Source organism: Echinops telfairi, unplaced genomic scaffold (assembly GCF_000313985.2).
Source record: "Echinops telfairi isolate 266 unplaced genomic scaffold, ASM31398v2 ScPeMD7_655;HRSCAF=1070, whole genome shotgun sequence".
NCBI lineage: Eukaryota > Metazoa > Chordata > Mammalia > Afrosoricida > Tenrecidae > Echinops > Echinops telfairi.
This window is the reverse complement of record NW_022104553.1, coordinates 32,766,285-32,776,611: the sequence shown is the minus strand read 5'-3', so window position 1 is coordinate 32,776,611 and position 10,327 is coordinate 32,766,285. Positions and strand designations below refer to the sequence as shown.

Sequence of the window (10,327 nt, the reverse complement as noted above, 5' to 3'; positions counted from 1 at the left end):
ATTCTTTCACGCACCTTTCTTTGCCTTTTTCTCATCTATACAGTTCTCCATTTTCTTAAAACACCTTCCTGATGAATCCCCATGATTGTCCTGGGTCTTTCAAGAAAATCTCTCAATATTACTCCTTTGGAGGGAAAACAACAAAACAAAGCACTTGCCATAACTTTCTAAGCAGAGCTCGCCGCCTTGAATTTAACTGGTCCAATACATCTCCTTGGAAGTCATGAAGAAGACTTGTTGATTGATGGGGACGAAGACAAGTGTACTTCTGAGAGAACTTGTCTAGTTGAGTGCAGAAATGTTTAATCACATTTTGTTTAGAATAAATGTTTGCAGGATAAAGTGGAATTTTCATAGCAATTATTTTTTTTTACTTACACCTGTAAAAGTTACCTGCTTCCAAAGTACAGTGGTGGGGCAGACAGAAGGTCGAAATTTTCATTACAAAAAGTAGTTGAAAAAAGGGAAAAAGTTACCAAGCAAGTTGAAAACCCAGCAGAACAATTCCAGTTAGCTCTCAAGCCTTGAAAACAATCCAATGTTCACTGAGATCACCTAGGCAATGGGCCCAGTTCTCCAGAACACTGAGTGCTTGCCACGGTCTCTGGATTCAGGGTCGAGGCCCCCATTCCAGGCCAACTGGAATGGCAACTCTGCTCCTTTGGCTTTGAGTGGCCCCATTCTCTTTGATTGTCTGTGTGGTGACCTAATCCACTTGCCCTACCCCCACTCCCAGACGCTGTTCTTCTGCCTGCCCATTTAGCTTGGACCAGCAGCCCCGTATTTAAGGCAGCACCACATTCCAGAACTGAGTTGGTGAATATTTCACTGACTTAAACCTACGAAACTATCCCTACACTTAGAAACCTCCAAAGCCATAATCCCAACATGTTGAGACCCCAGAGGTCATGTTCCAACCCTTTGAAACTGAGGCATCACTGTTTCCCATTCTCCTTGTTGCTTCAGCTTCTGGTTTCTGATATATTGCTCTTTCAAGTCTACAGTGTGATTATGCATCAATTAGATGAATAATGTTAAAAAACAACGTTCAATACCAAGTGCTGATGGCACGTAATGGCACATCTATGGAGTGGAGTACTACTCAGGAACAAAAAGGGAAAATATGTTTTCTTTGATACATTCACACATTCGGATATACGTCATAGACATGTTGAGTAAAAAAGGCCAATTTCAAAAAGTTACATTGTTTATTATTCAATGTTCAAAAAGATAAACTAGGGTGCTGGAAACTAGGTTTGTGGTCACCAGGGATTAGGAACATACTATATCATGATCAAGTGGGATTTCATACCAGTATGTAAAAGCACTTCACATTAGAAAAACAATTAATCTAATATATCACATAAATGAAACAAAGGAAAAGAATAATAAAATCATATAAATGAATGCAGAAAGGGAACTTAACAAACTACAACACCCATTCCTGATTTTAAAAAAACAAACAAGCTCAACAAAATAGGAAGCGAAGAGAAACTCCTTAACACATAAAAGGGTATATATACAAAACCCATAGCCAACATGACCCTGAACAAAGAGAAACAGAAAGCCTTCTCCTTGCAAATAGAAACCAGACAAGGATGCGCTTTATCACTACTCTTATTCAATATTGTGCTGGCAGTCTTATCCAAAGCAATTAGACAACAAAAGGAAATTAAAAGCATCCAAATTGGCAAAGAAGAAGTAAAACTCTATCCGCAGATTATATGATCCTATACATAGAAAATCCCAAAGACTCGGCAAGAAAATTGTTGGAACTAATTGAAAATTTCAGCAAAGTGTCAGAATACTAATCAACATATAAAAATCAGTTGGATTCCTTATACTAAATAAGGGAGCTCTAAAAACAATCAGTGTATTAGTCTGGGAACTTTAGAGAAACAAATCCACAGAAACTCATGTATAAGAGAGAGTTTTATATAAAGGTTAAGTGTGCATCAAGAAAACATCCCAACCCAGTGCTGCCCAAACCCACAAGTCCAACATTAACCCATTAACCTATATGCCCAACATCAATCCACAAAGTCCTCCTCCATCTCACAAAATGGATGCAATGATGCCGACTGCAGGAGGAAAGCCAAGTCAGTGAATGTGTAAGCATCTCAGCGCTGGCAGCGGTCTCCACACGGGTGCTCCAGCACCCAGGGTTGCATCAGGGTAGGTCCATGTGGTTTCTCCTAGGGGATGTCTCGCAGGAAGTGAGCCTTGCCAGCTAAAGCAGGGAACTAGCTAAGGCAGCTGCACCCTGGTCCAACCATCACAAAGCAAGAGACCCGAGAACTAGAAAGGCAAGGCTCACCGAGTAATTTATCCCTCCACCTTTCAATGAACCCCACATGTGTTTATCGGCCAGGTTGGCACAATAAACTAACTACTTCAATCAGAGAGACAATATCATTTGCAATTTCTAACCAAAAGATGAAATACTTAAGAATAAATCTAGTCAGAGGAAATGTAAGACCTATACAAAGAAAACTATAAAACATTGCTACAAGAAACCAATAGACCTCCATGAATGGAAGAATATCTCCTGCTCACAGATAGAAAGACTTAACATTGTAGAAATACCAGTACTACAGATGCCAAAGCAATCTACAGATATAATGCAATCCCAATCCAGATTTTCATATCATTCTCTAAAGAGGTGGAAAAACAAAATATCAACTTTATATGAAAAGGAAAGAGACCCTTATCACTTCTCGGCCTTTTGGCTAAGATCAAGTGTAGTATCTGTTCTTATCAGTTTAATATCTGATACATCCTCTCTCTGCGGACAATGTATTAAGCACATTTTTGCAGATAGGAGTTGGACTAGGAGCTTGCGCCATCCACTCCACGCATCAGCCTGGTATTGCAGTGCTTCCAGGAATGGTGCAGCCCCTGCAGGGGGCTTGAAATAAAAGAAGAAGAAGAAGAAGAAAAGGAAAGAGACCCAGGACAAGCAAAGCAATATTAAAGAACAACAACAAAATCAGAATCTTCTCATTTCCTGGGGTGACTAGAGAAACAAATCCAGAGACACTCATTGGCATGTAAGCAAGAACTTTACATCAACAAATAATTGGGCATCAACAAAACATCCCAACCCAGTCCAGATCAAGTTCATAAGTTCAATATTAGCAGTTAAGTCTGATACTAATCTATAAATCCCTCTTCAGACTCATGCAGCACATGCAATGATGTGGAATGCAGGAAGATCTCACTGGAAGACCTCCAGTGAATGGAAAGTCTTGTGAATCCAGTGGTGGTGGAAGCATCGTCAGGGCTCTGACTGCCATCAGTCTGACTCCATGTGGCTTGTCAGCAGGAAGACCAAGGCAGAGAGAGAGTGTGTCCCACCTCTAGGGAGAAAGAGAGGGAGTTCCTAGAATCATTATTAGGCCATGCCTACAAGGAGGCATCAATTAGGCTATGACCTGATTGACAGGCTAGACTCCACCCCTACACTTACTTATCAAATTGACATGAAATTATGTAACTACCTCACTTCTTAATCTAAAAACCTGCTATACGACTATAGTAATGAAAACAATGTGATACTGATACCATGATTGGTACATAGCTCAGTGGAACAGAATGGAGAACCCAGAAGTAAATCTATCCACCTATACACAGATGATCTTTGACCAAGGACCAAAACACACTGAATGAGGAAGAGATAGTCTCATAATAAGTCATGCTGGCAAAAAGGACATTAATTTGCAGAACAATGCAATAGAACCTACGACTCACACAGTATACAAAGACAAACTCAAAATGGCTTTAAGACCTAACTGTAAAACCTATAACTATAAAGATCATCGATGGAAAAATAGAAACAAACTCTGGTGTCTTAATACATGGTATAAAACTCAAAAACAAAACTCACTGCCATTGAGTCAGTGAAAACTCATACCAAGGGCCCATGGGTTTCCAAGATGTAACTGTTTATGGGGGTGGAAAGCCCATCTTTCTCCCTTGGAGCAGCTGTTGGTTTCAAACTCTGGACCATGAGGATCACAGCCCAACAGGTGATCACTACACCATCAGGGCTCCTTAATACCCTGTATCCCCGAAAATAAGACAGTGTCTTATATTCATTTTTGCTCCCAAAGATGCACTAGGTCTTATTTTCAGGGGATGTCTTATTTTTCCATGAAGATGAATACGGTACACATTTATTGTTCAACAACAAAAAAGGACATTTATTACCTGTATACGGTACGGTAGTAGTTGTCATCACAAACCAGCATAACCAGACAAACTGTGTATCCTACAGTATCAAGAATTTCTTGTTACTACCATTATTTCCATGCACAACAATCTATGGTACATTTACTCGCACTTCCTGTCTGCTCCGGCTGCTCTGCGGCCAACAGTGAGCTGCGCAAGGGCGACCGCTGCTACAGTCCAAAGTCCAGAACTTCGGCGGGCCTTTTTATCGGGGAGGCCTTATGTTCTGGGAGGTCTTATTTTCAGGGGATGCCTTATATTTCAGCAAGAGGCAAAGCTGTAAGTAGGTATTATTTTCGGGGATGTCTTACTTTCGGGGAAACACAGTATAAGGATAAACATACTATCAAACAAAATGAAAAAGACATGAACAACTAGACAAAATAGGTGACTTGAATCTCTTAAAAATTAGACAGCAAAAAAAAAAAAGAAAGAAATAGACAGCTATGTGCATCAATAGATTTCCTTAAAAGCATGAAACGAGAACACCCAGACTGGGGAACATTTTTGACAAAGACATCGCAGACAAGGGATTGCGATATAAAATTCATAGAAAACTTCTCAACACCACAACAAGAAAAAGACAAATAATCCAGTCTTAAAATAGACAGAGTACCTAAACAGACACTTCACCAATGAGGACAGTCAGGTGACCAACGAACATGGAGAAATGCTTGATCTCAACAGCCATTTGAGAGAGACAAAAGAAAACAACACTGAGATCTCACTTCAATCCAGAAATAATAGTAAAGTTCAAAAACCTAGAAAACAAAGACTGGCGAGGGTGCAGACAGAGTGGAACCCTCATCCACTGCTGCTGGAGCTGTAAGATGGTGCGGGTACTGTGCAAAGTGGTGAGGTACTTCCTTAACGAGAAAGGCCATAGGACCCAGAAACCACTCTACTGGGCATATGTCCTAGAGAAAGGAGAGTCTCAACACAACCAGATGTATATACAGATCTGCACACCCATGTTCATTGCAACACGATTCACAATAGCAAACAGATGGAAACAACCTCCTTGTCCATCAGGGGAAGAATGGGGACTTTGGTACAGACAGACAATAGAATATTAACATGTTGGAGAATAAAGATAAATCTGAAAAAAATCCCTCATAATATCGATGAACCTGGAGGACATTATGCTGAATGAAATAAGTTGAACACACAGGACAAATATCATATGGGATCGCTGTTAGAAAAATCAAGGAAAGATTTTCACACAGAAAGAAATGTTCTTTTCTGGCTACATGAGGTAAAAGAGGAGAGAAGTCATGGACTAGACAGGGGTCCTCAAACTTTTTAAACCGGGGCCAGTTCACTGTCCCTCAGACCCACTGGAGCGCTGGACTATAGTTAAAAAAAAAAAAACTATTAACAAATTCCTATGCACACTGCACATCTTATTTTGAAGTTAAAAAACAAACAGGGCAAAAACACCCGGCAGGCCAGATAAAGGTCCTCGGCAGGCTGCATGTGGCCCGTGGGCCGTAGTTTGAGGACCCCTAGATTAGAGTGTAGACAAGTGTTCATTTGAGTGAAGGGGGAGACAATATACAAGAAGGAGGTTGGCAAAAAAGGATGGAGGCAGGGCAAGACCGTGAGAGGTTTGCAAGAATTAACAGAGGCAAATACTGTTATAGACACAGTTCTGCAATAGTGGTTACCTGCAAGTAGATAACTATAGACACACAATATGGACAGGTGTGGAAGGGAGAGTTGGAAGTATATTCATATAGATTTGACAGAAGATATGTGTATATGTGTATTTATTTTGGCTGCAAATATATCCTTGAGTGTGGTGGAGCATAAGTTATGAAAGTTGCTTAGACATAATCAAACACTTGGAAGGAAGGAAGGAGTTGCTTGGCTTGGGGGATCAGTCTTGTGGGAAACCAAAGTCAATTGCAACATAGTCCACAGAGTTGTTCTATGTTTACTTTGTTAAGTAGTGACTAGTCTTTAAAGCTCTTGAGAAGTCATCTAAAGTACTGGTCTCTCCCTGTCCAGAAGAAAGGAGAGAGGAAAATCAAGACATGTGCAAACAATTAGTCCAATGGATGGATAGACCATGAAAACATCTATCTCTACAACCCTGAGACCAGACTCTTCTGGGCTAAATGATGCCCAGCTACCACTATCAATTTTTTTTGAAAAGAAATCAAATTAGAAGGTCTTGGATAGAGAGGGAGAAAAATGGGTCCGAACCGACTAACTGGATGGCCCTTAACAGCAACATGTCTTGTCGTGGCTTAATGGCTCATTTCTATTTTTATCACTGAATCATTCTTCATTGTATGAATGTATTACAGGACATTCACCTAATGAAGGACCTCTTAGTTACTTCCAATGTCTAACCCATCGTGACCCTATGCTCAACAGAACTAAAACACTGTCCAGTCCTGCGCCATCCTCACAATTGTTATGCGTGAGGCCATGTTTGCAGCCACTGTGAGATGCCCTTGGACCTGAGGGGCTCATCCCCCAGCACCATCTCCAACACTGCTCTGTTCCCATGTGTTAGGCCTTCCATATCTGACAACGTTTCGAAGCTATGCATCAGGTTTTCTGCACCAACTTCCTCCAAAGTGGGCAGCGGCTTCCTCCTTTGCTGTCTGCTCTTCGTCTAGAGCAGTGGTTCTCAACCTTCCTCATGCCACGACCCTTTCACCTCATGTGGTGGTGATCCCCCAATCATAACATTATTTTCGTTGCTACTTCCTAATTGTAATTTTGCTACTGTTATGAGTCGGGCGACCCCTGTGAAAGGGTCATTCGACCCCCAAAGGGATGGTGACCCGCAGGTTGAGAACCAGTGGTCTAGAAGTTCTGCCAAAACCTGTTCACTTTGGGTGACCCTGCTGGCATTTGAAATACCAGTGACATAGCTTCGAGCATCGCAGAAACACACAAGCCACCACAGTACAACAGAGTGGCCAGTGGTGAAGAACAAGACATAGGGGAACCTTAGCTGCATATTTCTAAGTGATACAACCCAGCCCTCTCCCAACTGATATATAGTTTGATTCCAACTATGTGGCGTCCTGGACCAAGGAACACTGTCATGACAGTGAGGACGCCAATGGTTGTCAGAGAGCAGGAGGGATGACTGTGTGGAGCACAGGGCATAATTAGGGCAATGAAGTTATTCTGTGTGATAAGGTAAACACATGCTACTATGTACTTGTTGGAAGTCATTGGGCTATAGTGAACCCTAATATAAATGACACTGTTATACATGATAATGTATAACCTCAATTTTTTTTAGAACCTCAATTTATCAGTTGTAAAAAAATGTACCACAGGGCAGGTTTTTCTATCAAAAGCTGATCAAAGGCGGAACTCTGAATTTTCTGCACAATTTTTCTGCGCTGAAAAACTGCTTAAGACCACTGAAGATATGGGTGCCACGGCAAAGTGTGGTGAAGAAACCAAACGGTGCACGGCTATCAGCAAGAATAGCGTCTGGGGTCTTGAAGGCTTGTCTTAAGCAGTCATCCAAGTGCGACATCAACTAAATCCTCGTAGAAGCAGCACACCAGCCTGTGTGATCCAAGGATGTAAAATCCAGATCCAAAGGAGGGAATGGTATCTGAGCTTAAATTGTGAACACCTGACTTGTAGAAGGCTTTGGATGACAGCGATTTCTCCCAACCTCCATTTGCAGAGGCCTTGCATGGACTAAGCCTCTGCTAAGTCTCCTGACCATAGTGGAAGGATGTGAATAGCCTTGCTATTGTAAATGCAAACATGGCAAATGCAATTGGGTTAAAATGTGATACCTGATCATTTGATCTCCCTTTTGACACATGGAAAAAATGTTGTTCTAGCTTTTAATACTCCTTGCTTTTTGCTCAATTGGAGTTTTTCTATGGTTTGTTTTGTTATTATTGTTGGTCTTTTTTTTTTTTTGGTGGGGGGGTATGTTTTCCAGTATAGGAAGACTGGGATGGGTGAAGCGAGAGACAATAACTGGATTAGGGGCTTATTGGGGGTGTGGTAGCGGGGCTAGAGGGATATGGGGAGCTAGTAACAAATACAAAAGGGAGGAAAATGTTCTGGAACTGATTGTAGAGATGATTGTACAATTCTTATTAATAAGACTGAACTATGGAAGTGCATGATTGTGAACCATATTGTCAATAAAACTATATTAATAGTTTTTAAATTGCTTTTATAATAAACTGTATTAACTATTTCCAAACAACCAGAAATCTGTGGTTTAGGGGAAGTCTCTGGTTCTAAATTACACATTAAGGTGCAGGGCAGGGACTCAAACCCTCCTTTCATCTTTTCCTTCACACACGGCCTCCTCCTTCCCTTCAGAAGAACTGCCCACTAGGAAGAGAACTATAATCAAGGACTGTGTTAAGCATTTCAACACAATAGGCATTATGATATCATCATTTTACTTTGGAGGACCAAAAAGTTGAAATCAGAGAGCTAATAAACTCAAAGAGCTAGTGAGGGGCAGAGCAAGAAGTGGACCAAGAGTTCTGAATTCAAAGTTGCTGTTTCTCAGCACACTTTCACTGCATAACCCTGTTACGGAGATGAGGGCGCTTCATCGAGAAAAGTTATACAGGGGCAAAATTATGGGCCTCCTCTGCTTCCTTTTTTACAAAGTGGTTTTTTTAAATGTTTGTTGGAAAGTCCCATTCTCTTGTAATTCTATTTCCCCGGGAACTTTTTGAAGCCCCCTGGTATGGCTGCTGAACACCAGCCCCAAGAGGCCAGATACCTTCCTTCCCATGAGAAAAGGCGATTCGAGACAAAAGGAGAGAGGGAGAAAAAAAAGCTAAGACAGACCTTTCTGTCAAAAAATGAGCCTGTCTTCCCGAAGACATATCTCCATTGACTAAGCAAAAGACACCCCCCTCCTAGAACAAATCCACTTTCCAGGGGATTCTATGACTGGAGAAGAAGAGAACCCGCCACAATCCTTGTTACGAATGAGAAATAGCGTTTTATTCAATACCCATCAAGTCGTGGGTTTCTGGGGAATGAATGAAGAGGAGGCCTCATCCAGCCCCACGTCTATGTTGACACGGGGTCAGGAGCCTTAGAATCTGCGCCCCTGTAGTTCATGACTACAATAAGACCAAAATCCTACTATTAGACCAAATCAAAGAGTTGGGAGATTGGACGATCTCGCAATAAGTTGGGATTGACCTGTGGCAGGCTTTTCCAGGCAAGTTGTAGGAACCCATACTGGGCAATGCCCACGGGTTGGAGAGTGTGCACCTTGTGCTTCCCAGGAAGGGGTACCACATGGTGTAATTCTAGAGGAGCCGCAGGGCCGTGAGAACCACCGCAAAACAGGCGGCAGAGCAACCGCTCACCAAGGACGAGATCCTTGGTTTTCTGGGCCTCTTCAAAGAGGATCTCTCGGGGTTGGGGCTGCTCTCTCTGTAGCAACTCCAGGAGAAGCTTCTGTATTTGAGGGGACTTAAGATGGTACAGGTCCATGAGCTGGTAGAACTGCTCCATCCAAGTAGCGTTGTCTTTTGCATATCGCTGCTGCAACAGCCGCAAGATATAGTACAATGCCACAAATGTCTCCCACTGAGGTACCTCTTCCCTTTTCTTGGAGATAGGCTGTGGTTTCTTCCCCAACGTGGGCAATGTGGGGCACCTACTTGTACCCTTCAGAGCCCACAGTTCCTTTTGAAACACGAGTGCCAGGGTTTGTTTGTTCACAATGTTATGGACACCCGTGGAAATGACTCTCGTGGCCGGATAATGTTGGATCTCCATCTCTCTGAGAGCATTGGATAAATGCTGGGCCCGCTCACTCCTATACGGCTCTCCTAAAAGGCGATAATCGATAGCCTTTGGAGCGTGCATCTCCTTGGTTGCTAATGGTAGCACAGGTGCAGGGGTGGGAAGTGATTTCTTCTCGGCCTTGGGAAATTTGGGGAGTTCAACCCTGCCCCCCAGGGCCCAGAAGCCCTTCTGAAATATCAAGGGGAATGACTTTTTGTTTAGAGAAGGGTAGACAGTTGGAGAAACATCTCTTTTGATTGGATAGGAAGGACAGACGATTGGAGAAACATCTCTTTTGATTGGATAGGAAGGACAGACGATTGGAGAAACA

The 10,327-nt window shown here is 42.2% G+C and overlaps 1 non-coding gene across 1 annotated transcript; it reads left to right on the top strand.

Annotated features, from left to right (window-relative positions):
- The first annotated feature begins 2,709 nt into the window (after window positions 1-2,709).
- Window positions 2,710-2,900, top strand: LOC115870444. Its single transcript, XR_004046715.1, has one exon. It is a non-coding gene; the product is annotated as a U2 spliceosomal RNA (small nuclear RNA).
- Window positions 2,901-10,327: the final 7,427 nt, after the last annotated feature.